General features: G+C 42.1%; 1 protein-coding gene across 8 annotated transcripts in view; it reads right to left on the minus strand.

The window, feature by feature from the left end:
* LOC107273442 (tubulin polyglutamylase TTLL4) overlaps window positions 1–22,509 on the minus strand; it is a 100,963-nt gene that overhangs the window by 18,184 nt on the left and 60,270 nt on the right. Inside the window, exon 1 of one of the 8 annotated variants that reach the window (XM_025086720.1) lies at window positions 6,629–6,707. The exons of the other annotated variants lie outside the window; for them this stretch is intronic. The gene's annotated coding sequence lies outside the window, so the exon portion shown is untranslated. Of the gene's footprint in view, window positions 1–6,628; window positions 6,708–22,509 lie in introns of those variants that run through there. 8 annotated transcript variants of the gene reach the window in all.

Here is a 22,509-nt window from a genome sequence, read left to right on the forward strand (position 1 = left end):
TAACGATCGAAAAAAAAAAAAAAAAAAAACATCACGCAAGTATATCACGATGATTTCATGAAAATTTCTTTTTATTTTCCCCACGTGATATTATCTTCATTTATTTACAAGCCCATATGTAATTTCGCGACCAGCCTTATGCCCCGTGTCTGCACTTATTACAGGTGGCACATAATGTACACTTGCCTATACCAGTCGCCCGATTACTGTTCCTATACTAATGGGCACTCTCTCTCTTTTTCTACTATTTATATGATGATAGGTATGCACTACTGTGCCTTTAATGGAAAAGTCAGAGCGAGGCCGATCGCGGCATTTGGTTTCATGGATGCACCGGTGCACCCGACGAGGCGAACGGAGACGTGCAGTGCATTCTATCCATAGTCGGGAGGATGCACGAGTGGGAGAAGAGGAGAGTCATGAATGGATCATGATTGCCACCGAGAAGATTACTATCGGTTACCACACAGACTCGTTCGGTTGGTTACTTCCCTGATTTTTTTTTTTCAATTGCTTACAGTGAATTATTGTTTCGTTACACGAGTCATGGCATTGACTATAGTTTTCGTCCATACGACGATCTCGGTACAAAAGAATCGAATTCGCTGGTACAAATGTACTACAGTCGAACGGTCAGTGAGATATAATTAGATCAGTATTGAAAATCGTTAACAAGCATATCAATGCGGGTATCATTTATAAGAATATCAATATACTGCAGCAGAATTAAAGAAAACCAATTATAAAAAGCAAACATTAAATATTAATAATTCCAATCGCCATTGATAACAGACCATCCGATATGATGCAAATGAAAGAAAAATTTGCATCCCAATAAAAAAAAAAAAAAAAAACCTTATTTTTTTAATGCATTACAAACCGCATCATCGATCTTAGGATAGCTAAGAAATCTTCAATAAATCGTTATCAAAAATATTATATCTAATCAATGACGTTTAGAATTTATCAAAGGATTTCGGAACTAACCCCTTCCACCATCCGTCAGATCACGTGGTATCAACGACCAAGTCAATTATTTCCTACGTCCAGACTGCACTCGTATTCAAGGACAAACAATCGAGTGCATACTTTGTTGACGAATGCAACGAGGGTGCATCCTTGCCCGGGGTCCGATTATCGGTGCACTCTCGTACAGTGCCAAAGGCTACGGCGTATCGTTTGTAAAGAAGCGTGTCTCGGCATGCGGCGATGCCGAGCGTGGTAAGCGTGGCGAACTCCTAGCCAGAACAAGGTAGAGGAGAAGTGAGGTCGTGACGTCACGTCCGGCGCGAGGCCAACGAGTGTGGGAACCGACGGCAGGTGCGTCCGAGAGTCAGTGAGATCAGTGGCGGTGGTTGCACGAGAGAGGATACGGCTCTGTGGTAGTACAAATACATATTGGTATGGGGCGTGGAGGGGAGGGGGGAGGGGAGAGAGAGGATTTACATAGAGGGAGTCAGCAAGTATGAAAGAGAGAGAGAGAGAGAGAGAGAAAGAGAGGAGTGAATATAAATAAGAGTGAGAGAGAGACAGAGAGAAGACCCAAGAGTGGGGTTAGCAAATCGTCCAACCCGATAGGTCGAGGATCGTCGGAGTAGGGGTGACCACGAGGGCGCAAAGTGGGAGAGGTACCATGGAAGAGAGAGAGAGAGAGAGAGATAAAAGAAATGAAAAAAAAAGGAAAAAGAGAAGGATGCACCCGGAGTGCATGCCGCCACGCTCTACGCGCACGCTACGGTCTCCGCACGCACACTTTGTACCACGGTGCGTGTCACGCACGCGTTAGGCGTGCGTTTAACGTTCGGGAGATGTATGGTGCCTCTACTATATGGCCCCCTTACGGCGGTTCTCCTCGGGTATGGAAGCTCCGAGATACGTCCTGGTTTCAGGCGGATCGTAACGAAAATCTTGTACCGACTACTTTTAGATGTTGGGTCTTGTTACTGTGAGTCCCAATGGGATATCTAACAGGGCCTGTGATTAGAATGAGTTTGGGTATTTTCCCTTTTATATCTTTTATGTCCTATCTTTTTATCTTTTGTATAGCCGGATCCGGCTGCTGCGTGTCTCTTTCTTCATCCGTGGTACCGCTGGTGGCTCCGTTTACAGACTGCGGATGGGATTACAAGCGCTTCTCAAAATGACGATCCCACGTCGACACGCGTATTATCTTCCGCGCCTACGGGGACTTGGCGTTTCCTTCGATCGCGTGTTTGGATGCTCGAGATGTTTATGCATTAAAAAAATTTACTGTCTCTCTTTTTTTTTTAATCATGTTAGATCCCGATACTCCGTGTATCTTAGCGTCTCGGGGATTCTGCGATTAATTATTGGAACCGTCGGGAGTCGTTTTTTATTTCGTAAAATTTCGACTCCGGTTTGTCTGATTTAATACGGATGTTTCTACTGGCACGAGACAAGACCTGTGATCGGCTCTCTATGGTTTAAGGTAACGATGCTTAGTTTTTGCCTTACGAATTTCGATGAGCTTAACTTTTGACGATGCTCCAAATAAACGTCAAAATGTTTTTTTTTCTTCTTTTTTTCTATAGCTTGGTTCTTCTTAACTCTCTTCTCTTAGTTCTCCAATTTATTATTTCGACAATCGATACCCTCGACCTTGACCTTTTTCTTTTTATTCTCTTTATTTACTCTTTCCTTTCACATACTCCTCACAACCGGTCAACGTAATCGTAAACACGAGTATTAAAAGCTCCGTGGTAGCCCGAGGCTTCTGTTGCGCAACGATCGAGAAAGACCAAGAGGAACTCGACGAAAGTCCTACAGAGTTCGAATGCGTGCTCCACGTGCGTGCGCGATACAAAAATACCATTGGTTTCTATAATTGGTACTGTATATGACTATACTGTGGTAGCCGTATATATATTACAAACGAGCAGCCGATGCGCTGATCACCAACTTCTCTAATCCGACTACGAAATTTATTTATTTAACGACGAGGTGTCGCTCTAATGATTGTAATCCGATTCGCTGCCGTGAATTCACTCCGTCCTGTTACCTCTAATTGACCACCACGAATTTACGCACACTTCAAAATCGAATTCTCACCTATACGAAATTTTCGATGATCTCAACCGAGTCTCCCGTATCCCGTATAATTATCTGACCCGATGAAAATACCATGGAACTCGTATATTCTTCTTGGATGCTTATACAGGAAGGTGATATATATATATATATATATATATATATATATATATATATATATATATGGTATATCGCCCCGTTAAATTTGATCAGGCAGAAACTACGAATGTGGATGGATGAACGTGCGTCATTTTTTTAATTATAAAACTGCAGAATATCTTTGCCGTATAATTTGTGCGTAAATATTCATTTATCTTCGGCAATCATCATTACAATACGTTAAAATATACGAGGGGAATCTGGAACCTATATTTTCTGGCATTAAAAAAAAAAATTCGAAAAAAGATACTTTTCGATGAGAAATAATCGGATTTACACGGTATAACAAACCTGCCCCGCGCAATGAATACATTAAAATACTTATTTGATAGCTCACCGCGTAGCGATGGGAGGCTCTATGGGAATGTCTAATTACAGATTACAAGCCCCGAACCACAACGTGCACGTACGCAGATGCGTAATCACGTATAATCCACGTGACGGTACGCGTGACTTTATGCAGGATGACTCGAATGAGAATTGATGCAACGGATTGGAATTGCATGAAGAATCCAATGGGATGCGTCCACCCGTTATAGGGATCGAAATACCATAAGAGATTTTGATCAGTAAGAAATATCAAAACTCATTCCGATGTGCACCTGCCTTAAAAGTACCTGATAAACGAAGTTGCCGGTTTCGTGTATAAAAAAAATTTATAGAAATACCGGAAAAAAATTTTGTATTCAAAATTTATCTTAACGAAACGTCAAATTAGTCCCTAGAATTTAACAATAAAGATTGACGGTTATGACGACTTCATTGAAAGTGGGTACCGGTACTCAAGTGTCTTGGGCAATAGGAAAGATAAGCAGAAAACGACAGACGTGGACGAGAGGGACGAGGGGGGACGGTAAAATGAGTTTAAAAAGAAGAAACGGAGAAAATAAGATACGTTATACTTGTACTGAGAAACCCGCTTGCAAACGAGCTTTTAATTGCGTCCGCTTGGAGCAGCACTGGCGCGCCACGTGCAGCGCAGTCCGACACGGCGAATAGGAAACAATCAGGCTCGTTCCAGCGTGCGAGAATTCGCGTGCCAGTTTGCACGACAGAGAAACGGACGCGAAAGGTTGGACGTACAAAGATTCGGCATCGCGGAGACGCGACGGAAGAGTGAAGTCGATTTTACCCTCGCGACAGACTCCGACAGCGGACGGACGCTGTGTAGAATCGATTTGAAATTATTCGTTGAAGAAAGTAAGTTGGAGTTTAAAAATGTTCAAAAAAAAGTACCTACACATTCATTTCCTAAGAGAGTCACATTTCGTATTTCACACGACTGATAAAATTTATTTGAATGCAATGTGCGTCATATATCTGTACCTTTCGTAAGTAACATACGTTAATTATTTTGACATTTATAACCGCGCAAGGGATATCAGACTTTGACAGATGGATAACCTATGTTTGACGTATCATCTGATGCAGTTAAAATTAAGGAAATAAATATCTTGTCATATAAAAAAAATTTAATTGAACTTGAATTGACTGTATTTAAATTAATTATAAAAATGTTAAAAAATTTATATTTAATTTTTTTTTATTATCATTTCAAATCTAATTTCGCGCTCCTATTGTACATAGATATACCAAAAACATATTTCACATATGATTTTCTCCTTGTCAAAATCCATATTGTACATGATAAAAACATTTGTTTAACACCTTGGAAGGTATTAAAAGTTTTTTTTTAAGCAACATAAAGATATGTTTACTGCGCTGTTAAGCAATATTGATAATATATTTGTTGTAAGAAGTTAGTTAATTGTGTAGGTGTATATATATATGTATATATATAACTATTTTTACACATACGTAATCATACGTAACTATACGCTAAGGTATACGTATCTGCTATAGCCAAGTATTTCGTTATTATTAACCATTGCTGCGAACCTGCAATCACAGACTCGTTACTTTCCGAGTAATTTTCAGACTCGTCTTCGTATACGCTGCCTTTTTTTAGCAGTCAAACGCGGCGCAATTACGCATTGCATTTCGACGGACCAAAGAGATCAAGGGGATGAACGAAGGTAAGGTATGTATATGTACGAATAAATGAAGGTACCAAAGTACAGACGGAACTGGCAGCACGCACGTGCATAGCCAGGCACGTAGTTATCAGCACTGAGAAGGAGGGATAAGGAAGGAAATGAAAGCAGAAGAATATCCAGACGTATGGTTTATGCATATACATATATATATATATATATATATATATATATACGTATTAGCCACGAGAAGATTAACTGAAGAGAGAAATAAGGAATTTCGGTGCAATTCCACCTGCAATTTTGCCTAATTATCCAACTACCAGCCTTCTCATGACGGCTTACCCTCGTCGGTGCTTACAATCTTTTTTTTAATTATTCTTTAGGAACCACTAGCACCACGTGGGATTATTCGACGATCCAATTGGTTTAACGAAAGGGAATTATTTTTTTTTAATTTTGAAAATTTGTTTGTCTTGTATTATAGTTATCATATAGTATAGTGTAGATTCTTATTGGATCCTTGAACAGGTCTCAAGGGCGACACGTCGTAGTGACGTCACGAGTTTCGGCCAAGCTTGCGCATGGGCGGGTGATGTGGACGTCAGGCGTCGGGACGCTCGATATTTGGTTAGGAGCCACGGTCATGCTCGCCGGATCAGGCGTCCCGACGCCCGCGCTTTTTCGTCGGGCATTTTGTCAGGGTTTCGCAAGCTCCCAGCACCCTCATGTAATCCTGATGACGGGGGCTGCTCACAAGCAACCGCCGGGTGCTTTGTCTTACCAAAAGCTCCCTGGGCACTGTCCTCCCTATTTCTTTCGCCAGGAAAGAAAGTCTTTCCAGCCCCCTGAGCACTTTGAGAAGTAATGGGGAAAAAAGTTGTTCCCAGGGTTGCAGCATGCCTTTGGGGGGGTTTTACTCCCTTTTTTTCCACCCCCCGTACGCCGCTTGGAAAACGTCAATACGAATTATTGATACGCGTTCGGTCCTCATGCCGCCTCTGTATTCCACTGGTATTTCGTTATGAACGTGATGTGTCTGACTAGGGTAGTTATATTCCCCTGGTAAAGCGTCGCGACGCCAACCGGCCGACGCCCCTAATTTTGAAACGATAACCATTTCTCGATATTACTTTTAATTTTATTTTTTTTTATTATTTTCCTCTGTAATTCTTGCTTTTACAAATTGTCACGATACTTGCATTTGCTAAATTTATGGATTATCATTGCTTATATGTAATTATAAAAAAAACATTTAGATAATATTTTTTCGCGGCATAAACACTTTTTTTTGTATTTAAGGAATTCACAGGTAATTTTTGTTTTTTCCTGGTTATGATCTTTTAGTTTTTTAAAATTTTATATCGTCCGCGTGAAACAGCTAGACACGTTATCCAAAGTAAATCAATGAGCTGCAATACACTTACGGCAATCGGAAGTGAGCTGCTCCACGTGTCCTCCTTACGTTCTATGCTTCCCTAGTTCGTAGTCTCAACGATGACGGAGTGCTGTCATTTCCGTCAGGCGCAGTGCATCCTTCCTCTCCTCAATAGGACAATGTCGTCGTCATTTAACCAACTGTGATTCATGCCTGTCCTCAATTGTGAATTTGGCATACGGGGTTAAATCGGAATTAACATCAATACGAGAAACTTGCGTCAGTACGAAAAAAAAAAGAAAAATCTTTATAATTTCATAATAATTTCCAAAATACTACATTGAATCATAAACACCATTTATAATCCAAAGGAATGAGCATATAATAAAATAAATTAAATGGAAAAATTACTTAATTAATCCAATAACAATTGCATGATCATCGAGCTGAAGTTTTTAGAAAAATAATTTCCAAAAAATTATTTTTCCGCAAATTACATTTTTTTCAAGACACAATCCCGTGGTTCCGGTGACTCTATGCACGTTCCTGGGACGTCGGCGTCGCGACGCTCACCACCTCTTGATGAACCCCTGATACGGCGCCAGACCGTCTCTCGACCTGCGACTTCGTTCCCAACAGGTGTAGCCCCTCTTCGGCATCCAAAATATTGTCGCAAGCAAAGCGACGTAAGCTCGAAGGAAATATAACAGCCAACCCCTAACCTAAGATCGATAAACACCTCACAGGTGGCGACAGAAGAAATAAAAAAGGATCGTAGCCAAGAGACGCGTAAACCTTCTTTAAATTGTACGGTATCGCAGGAAAACACAGAAAGCTTTCGGACGTTCCCGAAAGGGATGATATGTAAGTTTGGTAGCCCAAACGAAGATCCCCTTTGGATATTTCGTGAAAAGTGCCCACCTGTCGCTCACTGCTTGTCGCGGTTCGCCCGGAACGGGTTTTTGCGACAGGAAAGCAGGATGGCGACGGAGGTTACTCTCGACATGGACGTCGACGTCGGGATTGTGGCTGCGTCAGACGCCAGGCGTCGGGACGCCCGAGCAGGACGGTACGCTCGTAAGAAAGCTCAGGAGCTTATGAGTGTTTTAACCAGACGGCTGGCTGATCGTGAATATTCCTCAACTACTAGGCTACTTATTTCCTTATAAGTAGTAATAGGGGTTGCGTTGGTCAGCCATATATAATTTTGTATACCATTGTTGTGATTAATTATATTTGAAAATTACTGTGCCTTAATTATTTAATTATTACGTATTGCATGTTAAAAGTGAAACGATATAAGATATGGGCTTAATCGTTGCTACCTTAAGACTAGTTCATATGTTGATTGAGATAGTAATGAGATATTTTGTAAGTTTGTGTGTCGAGAATTTTGAAAATCGTAGAAAATTTTACTTTTGGTAGCGTGCTATGAAATTAAATATTCTAACGTGCGACATTAGAATTTTATACGTTCGAATGTTAAATGCTTTCAGTTTTTCTAGGTGATTGTACCTAAAGGGTGGTCCACACTCGTGTATCTTATTCACATAATTTGTCGATTTCACCGAAACTCTAATTGAGTCTCGTTAGCTTGTCTTAATGATATCTTCACGCTTCCATGTGAAGTTGTATAATTTGATGGGAAAGAGTAAAAATTTTGTAATGCATATTAATAATTTGAGGAAAATTTGGTTAACTTATAAATGTCGACGCTGTGATAAGAATATAAATTTTGTGATTGGAGAATTTTTGAAAAATCAAATTTTCAATTAAATTGTTTAAACTGTCCTAGTCGTGTAGGATTTTCTACAAAACCTCCACCGGGTCGCGCCCCTGAGTCGACGCTGCGGCGCCCTAGCGTCGGGACGCCATACCCGGCGATCATGCATGTCCGGTTAGCAGGCGTCGTTGGCGTCGTATGACGTCTGACGGAGCTGCCAGTCATTCGGAAGATGTCGTCTGACGTACCACGGGTTCAGGAACGTATACCGGCACAGGAGAAACCTGGGCGTCGCGACGCTCCTGGCTATGAGGTACGTGGCCATCGGAGACCGCGCGTCGGTGTCCTCCAGGGCTAGGGAAACAATAGTAGCTGGGGATGGCCGACGTCGTCTTGACGAGACCGACGTCAAGCGTCGTTATAACGGAGCCTGGTATCAGGAGAATAGCCGAATGCAGAGGTGGCAGAGCGTCGCGACGCCCGCCCGCGTAATTATAGATTTTCGGCGCTCCCGGCTGCACCCCACGACGCGCCGCAATCTCCCCCACTCGCCACGTGCACAGGGGATGGAAATAGAACACAGCTATTCTACTATACCTATACATATACTACACTATATACGATCTCAACTCTATAGTACGGTACTAATAGATATCTAACATACTTATATTATAATAAATTGACTATATCAATTTTCTGTCAAATATTCTTTATTTAAAGCTTCCATGAATTTTCTGTAATCGCGTTACCGTTAGAATATCAAGATGATCCAATCTGACAGTTTGACCTAATCTGACGTCATTGAAACCAAGGAAAACATGCGAGAATTTATAGTAAAAAGACCGACTAATCGTGACTACCAGATAAACTCTTTTTATGCTCGCTCGTGCAATAACATCGATTGTAAGTATTCCAACAATACGTGAACTTTTTTCCCATCGTGGTTTCAACGAATCTAAATACTTTTTTCACGTTGCGTAACGTAACGTTTCAAATTCTTTGGTAACGGGGAATGAAATAAAAGCGTAAGAGAAAAATAACGTTTAACAAAATATTGATCGTGAGGCGCGGCTGACTCTGATCGTATCTATATCTGCATCGATACACATTCTAAGTTTGAACCATTCGTGACGCGTGCTTAGATACTTAAAAACCGGGCAAAGCGTGTAAAGGAACATACAAAAGTACAGTGTAAGGTTGTTAAAGTGACCATTCGCATGTATCTACAAGTATGTAAAACAAAATTTTTGTAAACATCCTTTAGAGCTTTGAGCTTTTACGCTCCGTCTCAAAGCATTCTACGTACGATATCACTGCTTCATATACAATGAGAATTAAGAAGCTTTTCACTGCTGTCGTATGATTAGGATAGCATGATCAGTATGATTGATCGTGTTAGGGTTAGAATTTCCTGAGTGGGATGTGAGCTTGCGGTCGGTAAGCGTCGCGACGCCCTAACAGGGTAACATATGTGTAATATTGAATGAAATAATTGATAAGAAAGAACAACGAGGCTAACTTTGAAATTCAATATAATTTTCAAAAAGCTTTTAAATTAGTGTGCTTTTCCGTTAAAAAATGGTAAAAGCTCAATAAAGTATTGTATAATTTTTGAAAATATAAAAAAAAGATTAATCTTTCCTGCTCTGCTCCTTTCTTACTTTCGCAATTCCACGTTGAAGCTTACGAGAACCTAAACTTGCAGTCGGAAAGCACAGCTCGAGAGAACCAGGAAAGCATTTGGGTAAAGGGGATATACGTAAAGCTCATAGAAGCGTCTAACTTTTCCTCGCTTAACGGTACCAATCGAGTGAGCTTGCGGTCGCGAACAAGCTCTCCGCGTTATCAGGAAAGCATAAAGCTTTTACATTAATCCAAAAGCTTTCCCGAGTCCCTGAAAGCTTCCCTCTCACCGAATTTAATACGAAGCTGGAGAGTTTGCGGTCGCATCCGCACTTCCCGAGCTATCAGGAAAGTATAAAAGCGAAAGTCATTCAGAAAAGCTCAAAGCTACCTCGTCCTGAATCTGGTGAGCTTGCGGTCGCCAGGAATCCGACGACTCTATCAGGGTAGCATCCGGGAGTGGCTTAGAAAATTTGATTCATCCGCGAGTCCGCCGCCCGAGCTTTCCCAGGTGATGAGCTTGCGGTCGCCAGAATTCCTGGCTGACTACTAGGATTCCATAACTACTGACCTAGTGGCATTTCAACCCTACGTGATCCGACTTTAATGACTGATATTAATTAATAGAAAGTACACGCAAAAAAATATATACAATGACAAAAAATATTTTCCAAAAAAATGATAATAAAAAATTACATTTAACCAAAATGAAAAAAAAAAACTTTTTAACATATATCCAATTTTTTGTCCAAGTATCAACTAGTCACGTTAAAATGGCTATTATATAGGGTGACGAGTATTGCGTGATAATGTTCTAGAAACGATTTGTCTAGTAGGAAAAAAAAACGTTAATTGTCAGACAAGTAAAAGAAGTTCATAGTCAGACAAGCATTCCTAATGAAACATCCAAGTCTGTCGTGTACAAGACCAGTACTACTGTGTCAAGTAGAAACGGTACAATCATGATCCACCCACCGCGAATCCATTTATCAAGAGATCATGAAGCACGTGGAGGATAGTAGCGTCGCGACGCCACCAGACGCTCCTACTTCTACAGCAATCCTTAGAACCTCAACAGCGGCATATACTATACTAATTTCGTTCTACCGAATAATTTCGACCTACCACACGTAATTTCGAGCTCGATTTAACACACCGATATACATGGACGTTAACCTCGACTTCGATCACACTAAATAATAACAGAAAAGTGTTGGATCCAATTTCAAAATTATTTATTGCCAATGGAAATCCGATAAAAAAATTAACGAAATCAACGCGGGAACCTTGGAAAAAAAAGAGATACAATAAAAAAAAAATCAAACTACAAATCGTTAATTAGGACAGAACGAAATGCCTGCCGATCTGTCCCCGGAAAGTAGTATAATTATAATAATAATGAGCATAATACCATCGAACGTTACGCAACAGGAAATTGATAGTAACGGAAGTTCCTATCTCCACAGTGAATGTTCATGGGAGTGTGAACTTTTCTAAAGTTTCAAATAAACCTGCCACACCCTATATACCTCGAACGGTTCGTTCACACCTCGTTCGATCCGACCCTATAAATATCCCGTCAATCCATTTACACAGTTTTGTATCAACCCGAGACAAATTCCATCCAGCCACCATATAGATACAAGGTGGACCATGCGAGCACACACTCACATACGCAGATAAATAAAATCATCGTCCAAATGAATCACAACGCAGAACTCTTAAAGGTACTAGGCCTATATCTCTCATGGAGAGTGAGAAAAATCTCAATATTCAAATAAGCAGGTGGTATATATACAAACATATATACATATAGGTAGTGTGAAGATATTTAATGTACCGACAGAGAAAATCGACACCCAAATGGAATCCAGAGCTAAATATCCACATACGTTATATATACACACGTGCATACGTATACATACAGGTAGAATCACAAAGTGAAATAAAAAAGACACGCGATAGATCGGCCACTCACTTAAGAGAAATCGCAGTAAGTATAGGAGATTATTTAGGCAAGACGACACGGACCAGGCTGGATAGATAAATTTGAAATAAATTTGGAAGCCGAAGGATCCGAAGGTGCCTCCAAGTCGTGCATCTTATCGAAAACGAGGATTAACGGGTTCCTAGTTGTACCTATGGATCTCCGGTTATCTGTGAAGTCTGTATAGCTATGGCCAATGTGTAATAGAGTAGGGTATATGGGAGTGAAAACTAGTGGGACACAGCGTAGACCAAAGGTAAGAATAAAGTGTGGCCGTCTTTGACTTTCATTCAATTTTATTACCGGCACTGAGATAACTTGGAAATCCCATCTTGCTTTTTTTCGTCGATGTAAGAGACGATTTTTTGGTACCTATTCCGGTCCTAATACGCTATTAATCTTCTTTGAGATTGTGGTATTTCTTTTATAAAAAAACAAATTTTTTTTTTTTTTTTTTTTCTATGTAGAATATTAGATATTCCCAGGTGCTTCACCACTTGGATAAACAGGACACGCATTGACGCTTACCTGCTGCTTGTACCGGTGGACCACTGTGTAGGTTTTATTTCGGTCACGGAGTATAAATTTGTGTTAATAAAATCTAGTGAGTGGTAGCATCAGGTTATACATGGTCCTGACGGTACATTCATTTTAGGGCTTGTACGTATATTAGATAGTCCTTATGCGTTTGATAACCTAACCTATTCTTGCACTCGTGGATTAGCACTTGCTCGTGTGGTCTGTACGTATCATAGTTAACCCGTGGGCGGGTTGGATAAAAGTTTTATTAAAGAACGTTATTCTGTGGTTCTGTGGTTCCGTGGTTCTGTGGTTCGTGATGAAAATATGATGAATCGGAAATAATTTTTTATTACAGACAAAAAATTTTTCGAGGTAAAGGAAAAAAAATGTGTACATCAATTTTTGGAATGAAAGAACGAATGTGAGAATGAAAATAATCAAGACGCTGGCAATGATTCGGCAAGGAGCGTGTTGTTCCGTACAATCAACTGGTTGTCAGTGTGGGTAGCAGCCTTTTCGAAATTTATGGGCACAACGACTCGGTGCCGCAAGGTGAATTTACATGAGGAAAATGAACGGCCAAAAATGGAGGAGCCCGTCTCGAGTCTGGTGGTAGCGGGCCTGATGAAGAAGCGGTAAGAAAGAGCCTTAAAAGGAATGACACGGGGCCAAAGCACTTTGGGTACAGGCAAAAAGAAATAAAGGTACCCTGGAATGGTGGGGAAGACTTTATGCCGAAAACATCGACCAATCATAGGCTGGTAACCTTTAAGTGGGCGTGGTAAACGGGTTCAGGGAAACCTAGTTGCACTGCCATCAGCCAATCCAAGGACTCTGAACCTACGCTGCCTCTGGAACCGACCAATTGTTGAGGAGGATAACGTGACGCATGGTAAAAGTGATGTCTTGTGTATATAAGACTCGATATATCCCGCTTTGTTAACCAAGCAGCACGTATGGACGCAAATCATGGTAAATGTATGTTCCTGCTCTTAATTTAATAAATAAAGGGTCTGACACGGATCTAATGTTTTAAATAAAAATTAGGATTTTTAAAAATGTATGGGATAAAAATTTTATAGAAATTTCTAATTGTAAGAAAAAAACCCTTGGTCTGCGAGATAGCGAAAGTTTTTTATGGGTAACTGAGGAGATAAGATATTTATTAATAATTTTGAAAAAGTTGAATATTCTGCTGAACATTTTTTTCAACGCCCCCTCCCCCCCTTCCCACCATATTAACTAACAGTATCCGGTTGGCATGATAATTGAAACGGCGACGGGGCAACTTTTGAAATCTCAGCGTAAAAAGTCTCTAATTTCCAAGGCACAGGGGTGCCAGGGGGGTGTCTATCGTGAAATACCCCCCTTCATTATACACTTTACATAGGACCCTAACGGACCGATCTCCGATCCCCCCATGCACCTGTGCACCTGTGCATAGTGGGACCAAAAATACACAATGCCACTTGTGCCCCCCTACGTCTCCCCCCCAATGAGTCCCAAACGACAATAGGCCGCACGGTTATACGAGATTTCTCGAGACCCCCTCGAAAAATCTCCCTTTCGAAAAGCGGCATATACAGGCACCCATGGAAATTTCATATCCAAAAACGAATCTTTCGAATCACCACGAATACAACGTAAATCCGAAAACGTCCTCTAAGAAAAATCTGTAACGTTCGCCATAGTCGCAACTCAAAAAAGATGAGTAGTAAAAAAAATTATAGCAATTTCACCTATAACAAAAAATTTCGAAAAAAATCAATGAAGATCGTTATACCCAGGAGCAATAAAAAAATCTCCAAGATATCCCGTGATCGCCATTGGCACCGAAACGTCCAAGTCCTGGGTGCCCATCCAAAGTGTATAGCTATCGCAGGGCCGATGAAAAAATATCCAAAAATAAACAAGTTCCCCCCCCCCCAGGCCCCCGTAGGACCCCGCACACGTGTGCGCACTGTTCACGATGCCGAAGGATGGTCGTGAATGTCGGACGGGGTGCGGAAGGGTGGAGAGACGGGAGAGATCAGGCAGGACGAAGAGTGGCATGGCAGGCAGAGGAGGGAGGGGGGGGGGCAGAGGGAGGACGCGAGGGGAAAACAGTCAGAGGAGAGGAGAAAATGAAGAGAGGAAAGATGAGGCGAACGTGAGTCTCGGCGTGGGAATAAGCGGCAGGTGCGCGACGGCGCTACCGGGGAGCCACTTCAGGGGGCAAAGGCCTTCTCCCCAATCAGCCTGCGTCGCCCCACGAGGCCCCACGAGGCCCCCTGACACCCCACTCATCCTACTGGCCACCTTATACAAAACTAATACTTTTGGACACCCAGTTGACCCCCCCACGCCCCCAACGTAACCACTTATTTTACATGTTAAAAAGCATGGAATGCAAATTTAACCCCAAAATTTCTATATACTCTTACGTACGTTGGAAGCAGTGTCAAAAGGATTGTGTGAAAAATCTTGGGATACCATAATGGCGTCGGTAACGTATGATTAGCAATTTTCAATGGGACTTTGACACTTTATGGGATTAGTCACGATAGGGTTTTTATTTGTTCCGGTGAATCTACAGGTATTTTTTGTACCACCTTTTTTTGGGCTTTCTCGGTAACCTTGGTAACGAGTAGGGTCAGGTGAGGTTTGGGAAGGCAGTCGGATAAGCAGTGGTGGGGAAATATTGTCAGAGGCTACTATAGTGCGCATTTAATTCCTTATGGTTGTTATGGACGGACGCACCATGAAGATCGGCTGGGGAGGGACTTGGTCGGATAGCGGGTAGCGAGCGGGTAGCGAGCGGGTCGGGGAGGCCAAGGATGCGAACGTATGGATTTTTTTTAGAAAGGGTGCATCCGGTGCAACTTGGACTCTTTGCTCGAGGTGGAATTCAACGATTGCCATAAATCGGAGAGGTTATGGACTAGCGTCCATAAACTTCACATGCAAGGTCGTCCTTGAAAAAGATTCGATTCCGAATGAAAGGACTATGCAATTAATTATCGCACGGTACAGTAACGAGCCTGTGCGTTTCCCTTGATAACTCCTGCACAAAGTGCATCGCCGTCGTTGCAGATAAACACTGAAAAGTACTATAGGCTCCTGCCGAGGTGGATTCAACGTGGATCGTCAAGCTAAATGCAAAACTTATTAAATAATTTTTTTTTCCTGTAATTACCCAAGTAACCTCGAGAGTGGTAAAGGTTTGATTTTTTTTTTTCCGTCACGAAATATCCCGGCCGACGGATAAACTTTCCAAGAAAATCGTCTCGTCCTTAACTGCACTTCCGACAGGACGATTAAGGCCTGGTAATTGCACGGCGCGCTAAGCGCGGGAATTACATCGCATTGGACCAGGAGAAGATTATATGGAAATAGATGAAGTTTAAGGAGAAAAATGGAATAACTGCGAAATCAGGTTAGGCTGTATTTTATAACGTAAAAATAACGAGATTTAATTCGAAAATATTCTTTTGGGTTTCTCACGTTTATTTCACATTACCAGTCTTTGACGTTGACTTCGAGTGAAATAAAAAAATAAAAAGATTCTTCTTCTTACTTAAAATCTTATTTTTTTCTCTCGTCCCAATCGGAGAAAGTACCGATAACCTTAACAGACCCTACGTTTGATCCTAACCTCACTTTAGATATGAGGACCGGTAGGAATTGGAGATTACGTTGTATACACACACTGTCGGATTTACAAACATTTGTTAAGGATATCCCAGGCAAGTTTATCGGGAGGCATTCTGAAAACTTCGATACGATTAACCTTAATTGATACTTAGCCAAAGTGTACCTACCGCCGTGAAAAGAGGCTTCACCCAAAGTTAAGGTTAGTAGAGTCATGCGAGGTCACCAACTTTGAAATAATTAAATTCATTGGACGAAACTTCGGAGTGACAATCTTAAAGGCGTAGGTGTCTATGTGGGTGTAAGACGCAATATAACAAAGTAGCCCAGAAGCAAAAGGGCGTAAGTTTAGTCTGTTAATTAAATAAATTAAGGGACAGTCAGGTAGTTTCTTAAGTTTCTCCTTTATTATTCATCGTCTTTTTCTTCGAGCCAGGTTGATAACGAATTCCCCATTGATTTGGTAGCCGTGAAGCAATACCCCGGTAGATATAATAGCTCGGGATAATATCAGGTACCAAGTTTTATAATTTTTCTTTTGTTCAATTGCCCGTCCCTCATCTCCATACGTACAACCATCGTTGAAAATATTCGGTATAGATAAAATATATTGAGAAATCTTAATGCTCGGATTGAGCAATAGTTCAAAAGTTAGATTAGGTACCATCCGACATGCAGCATTTCAATGGAATCGATAGGCTGTAGGCCCTAAGGATATAGACGAAGTACAGACTAAAAATTACCAAAACTGGTTTAGAGTTAGACCGAGTATCGTAGAATGTAGACATTAAATAGCTATGGTAAAGATGAAAAAAAAAAAATGTTACCGCTACTAACGCACGTGCAAAATTTACGTTCACAATTTGCTTCTCGATATATTTCTTGCTGCGGTTGGCTACCGTCCGAGCAACACCAGGACCACACCGCGCTTTATAATTTCAGGGCTGAATTAATTTCACCCTTGATAAAGAAAAAAAAAAGGCCGGCGATCATTGACCGTTTGACATGCCGCGACTGCAGGCCGAGCACGGCCGAGGATAGCCGAAGTAAGCCGAAGCTGGGGTACGTATCTCGTGGGAAAACCGAGCAGGTGTGACTCGGTAGAAGCTTCCTGCAGTTCAGAGCGTGGCGCGAGTGTCCCGCGCACGCGCAGTGGACGTACTTTTGTCGCGCGCCGGTAACAGTGCGCATGCGCTCTGCACGTGGGTCGCCCGGTTACCTCCCGTATACACGGAACGAGTATAGCAATGCGCATGCGCGCCGGCAGTTGTCGCCGCCGTCGCTGCGCCGGCATCCGAGCAAGAAGCGTGTGCGACACGTGGTCACTCTAGGGTGGCCGTCTGTGGGGAACGGATGTCCACACGAAGCCTTCCCGACGCCAACGTAGAAGGGAGTTCCGTTATTATCCCGCATTATATCCCTGTACGAATTAATCAACGATTTGTCTCGCATGATTTAAAAGCTCGGGACTCGTCCCAACCATTTTGGCCTTTTCGCTGCCGTTTTGTCTCTGATTAATTAGGACCAGATTTTTTTTTTTTTTTTTTTTTTCACTGGGTAACCCGATTCGCTTTCTTTCGTTCTATCGTCATACCAACTTACGTCTCTACGTAAATCCGTGTCGTTCATCTGACTTTGGTGCTTTTGCGCCATCTGAAAAATACCTCGCTATACGCTTCGCCTTAAATCGATATATAGATCCTGGACTAACACGAGTCCCCGATACAAGTGACGCCCTTCGTGTCTTAGATATTAATTTCTTACGTAACTTCACCTTTCTTTCTCTCTTCTCCGTACCTTCTTTCATCCTGTTCACGATACCTGAGAACACTATTGAGTCCTATGGTACGCGGATCGTGGGCGTGTGCGCATTTCAAATCGGGATCCGACTTCCGTTACTCTAACTCGCGCATGCGCGTACCACTTATACACCATAGAAGCGTGAGAACAGTTTCACGGTAAAACGCAGAGAGCGTTCGATATTGCCAACAATGGCGTAAAGGGTGGTTTTATGCGCGCGTAAGAAAATGTCTGTACATAGGTATAGAGTGAAACGTGTGCCCTTTTGAAAAAAAAAAAAAGATTCTCGTACAAGGATCGCGGTTTTAAGGGCTTCGATTCCCATAAAGGATCTTGACCAAAAAGGGTCGTTTTAAAGGGTCGCATCTGCTATACGAATATCCCTGGCTACGCGTGTTGCTCCGTAGATCCGTATTAATTTATTATCTTCGATTGGACCATAATATAAATCATTTTCAACGTTAACCATACTCTGTATCAACGTTCACAAGTAAGGTGTCGTAATACTTTCACGTTATAAATAAAACACCTCGGCCACGTATAGTATAAGCGTGCGTGAAAGGCAATCGTGGAAAAAGACAGTATCCTCCAGTAATTATTTTTCCTCGGGTAGCCAACCCTGAATCATCGGATCTTTACTCGCCGATGAAAGTTCATCTTCGATCTTGTTATTTTTCAGCTCGGCTATCGGCCCCGCGGGCCATATAAACCACACGAATGAATTAATGCCACGTTTTCTCGTACCTATTTATGGACGCGCAACAGGTTAACGCCTACGTTTCCGGAACGCTCGTTTAATCGCGCAAGGGCGTTTACACCAGATAGCCTCCACGATTACACCGAAGGGGAAGTACCTTTTTATCACCGATGAATTACCACCACCTATACGGATAATTAAAGCTTGTTCTCTCTCTCTCTCTCTCTCTCTCTCTCTCTCTCTCTCTCTCTCTCGATGACCTGGAAGGGAGGAGGCTGTCATTTGCATTTATTACACCACTTTTTGTACAAGTGTACACGTGAGTATAGCGGCCCTATACACCTTCGTACTCTATACTTACACATAAAGGTAACACTTAGCTCTTAAGATATAAATGTCGGACTTGTAAAAAAATTTTATAAAAAAAAAAGGAGTAATTATTTTTTGTCCAGATAATCTAATGACTTAACCCTTATCAAGATCTATGAGATAACCATTAATTACATACGTATATAGAATAATTATGAGGCTATTAATTTAAAATGTTTTAATGAAAAAAAAATGGGGTTTGTAAGGATTTTGAAAAATGGTAATTTAAAAATTATTTTGAAAATACAGTTTTCAAGATCATTCCTCGGATGGTACGTCACGTTTTTTTTTTTTTTTTTTTTTTTTTTTTTTTTTTTTTTTTTTTTTTTTTTTTTTTTTTTTTTTTTTTTTTCAAATTCTTATCCTCTTATTCCATCCGTCCCGAGAGCGGATGATCAAGAACTGAGCTTGTTATACCGGTCCGTCGCTGATCCTGATTCTTGTATCGTCTATACAGCCTGGTACACACGAGACGACGTATAGACTGCTGAAGTTGCTACAGGTAAGTAAAGGTACGCACCAACCGCGGTCTACAGTCGTAAGTAAAATCGTCCTTCTGTTCTTCTTGGGAACGCGTGTCCGTGCGCCACGCTAAGATTTCAGGGTAACGAGCTTCCCTTTCATAAGAGATGACGGCCGAGATTGGCTTCCTTTGAATTGCCAGGATCCCGCGCGGCTGCAGTGCCTTAGCTAGATCGCGCACGTCGATCTTACCGATCTTTTAGTACAGTCCGATACGAGAACGATACACCGATGCATCGATACAACGACGAAGGCGTCGGCCTCCCGACTCGATAATGCCGACGCCTCGAGTGCCGTAAGACTTTAATTTATTGGCAGGCCCCGCGATCCCATTGATTTTTGCCGTTACGAATTATTCAAAAAAATTGGTATCCGATTATAAGTTATTAAACTCCCGAATAATTATTCGTACCCCTTGGGATGCACAAAAATTTTTGATTAAACGAGTAAAAGCGATATTGAGGAAAAACTAATTAATCGTATTTTTATACAAAAAAAATTGATCTCGTTATAACGTGCATGTGTTATTCCAGTAATTAAAGAAAAAAATTAACCCTTTGTACAAGGGGAGGGGGGGATTAAAAAATTTTGCCTTCATTGTCACAGTACTTCGTCGAAATCGTCATTCAGGCCCATTCGGTACACAGCGAAGCGGGACCGTTATACACTGACAAAAAAGGTACCCGTGTAATTCAGCATGGCGGCCATAGGCTTCGAAAGAAATAAGAAGACCGATGCCGGTACGTGTGGGTATTGAAGACCAGTGCACAGGTATGAAAGAGGAATAAAAAAATGGGGAAGTGGGGGGGTGCACGTTTCTCGCACACGACCCCCACGTTCCGTACACGCTTCCTTCCTGCAAGCCATGACGTATACGATTCGGAGCTTCCGAGCCGGGGCTTAGGCGTGATTACCTTGTCTCAGGTGAGGTTAGGACGAAGAGGTGTGCCAAGATGGCCTAGGGGGTGGTTCGGGCAGGGTGCCAGAAGCGTGTGGTCGTCCCTAACAGAGAGCGAGGACAGGTGGCGATGAGAACCAGGGAACCTCGGAGCCATCGAGTTCTCACGCGCAAAACTCCAGCTGCCAGGGTTGGCGACGTCAGCGCCACCACTCCCGCACAATCCTCAAACACGTGTGCCATCCTAACCCTCGGCACGTTATCCTCCCCTATGTAGGTTCTCCTTAGGTATGTATTCGAGCACCCTTATGTATACGTATTTTTATGTCGAGCAATTCGTGGGGGCCCTAACAGTGAAACGGCCAACTTCACTTTGCTCGTACATACAATATATACAATATACATACTGATATATACTGATATACCCATAGTGCGGTGGGTCAGGAACTATAAATATTGTCGCACTGCACCCTTCCAACCTCTTCCATCCCCTTCCCTCTTTATGCCAGTTACATTCCATCCGGCCATCTTTAACTACTGGATTCTGCAACCCCCCTCTCCCCCCTCCCTATGTGACTTGTCTTTTAGTACAAATAGATGGAATTTGTTAGGACGGTTAGAATGACGATTTTTCATAAAATTAATAGATTTCAATCGTTATTATTTTTACGCGGTTTGATATGAAATTTAGGTAGGGGTACGTGAAAAAAAAACATGATAGTGGGTACCGATTATAGTTTTTAATTAATCTTAATTATTCGTTATCCGTCGCATCCCATAAATGATTCCAGGTAATTGAGGATCTATCGGAATATCGATCTGCAACAAGAATATTGATCGATCATTATTTTTATTCATGTCATTTTTTTTTTTTCTTATCGTTTGTCGTACAAATTAATCTCTTCCTCCTTCTTTTGTTATACCCATACAGCTCTCACGAAATTGAGCTGGTGGATATTTTTAAGCACTGATATCTGATTGGTAGATCAACGCCCGTGTCTAGGTGATCTAATAGCGGCTGACTGGTCGATTGGTTCCCGAGTAATGATTCGGCATTATCTCCGGCACACGTACTGCCCGTCGACTATAACAACTCGACTTCGGCGTAACGTAATCTGATCGTAGGAGTGTAATTGCTCCCGGTTATTCCACTTAGTTTCGATGAACGTACTACTTCGTTTAGCTATCATGGATCTCCATGATGGATCGTTGCCCAATATATTTACACGTAGAGAGAGTCGAGTTAAGGAAGGAGTACGGTAACGTGTCCTTAATGATGAACGTGGATAATTTTGGTCGAAAGTGTAAAACAAGTGTAGAGAAAGAAAATAAATAGTAATATTCCCGAAAAGATATGCAAATTAGGGTATAATAAAAAAAAAACAATTATTCTGATATTTTCAGCAATGACAGAACGAATTTTTAAAATCAGTCACCTGTCTGTCTTTTAGTCACGATCCCGAAAGCAGACTACAGGTATCCGTGCACGTATCAGAATATCAAGCAACAGGTTATCCTTTTCCAGCGATCGGTACTCGGAGTCCTGATGAAACAACCCTTCTGGGCCCAGGGCGATAAAACAAGTCCCAGTCAGCTCAACCTGATCGGTAAGCAGACCCGAGAGTATTTACCATTTTTACTGATGCTATATCCCATAAGGGATCCTCGTGTATACTGCAAAGCAGCTGAGAACCTTTATCCCTAGGGCCCGGCTCGAACTACCATTTTCTTTTTTTCCTTTTTCTTTTTCTTTTTCTTTCCAATTCACTACACACTATATCCCCATCTCCGTGAGCACGGCATGTGCCGCGCTTGCGCCAGCTACCGTGCTGCTCGTGCTGTACACACGCCGAGGGAACTTTTTGTGCATGGACTGTGTGTCTCGTCCGTGTGGGAGTCAAAGTAGGGAAGGACGCATGCGCGTACCGGCTAGAACCTGACGGCGCTTGCATCGGCCAGCCACGGGTATATAAGAGGCCGGAGCCAGACCCGGGGCGCATTCAATCACACCTACTCGAAGGTTCGGCACGCGGTGCGAACCAGCAACTGACAGTTCGGCACGTGCACACACGAGTCTCACGCCAGTACATAGAGAAAACCGGTTCCCTCGAGTCCAAGTCAGGATGAAGAAGACCGCGATTGTTCGTAATCTGATCTCC

The sequence above is a fragment of the Cephus cinctus genome, unplaced genomic scaffold (genome assembly GCF_000341935.2).
Source record: "Cephus cinctus unplaced genomic scaffold, Ccin1 Ccin1_scaffold0008, whole genome shotgun sequence".
In the NCBI taxonomy this organism is placed as follows: Eukaryota; Metazoa; Arthropoda; class Insecta; order Hymenoptera; family Cephidae; genus Cephus; species Cephus cinctus.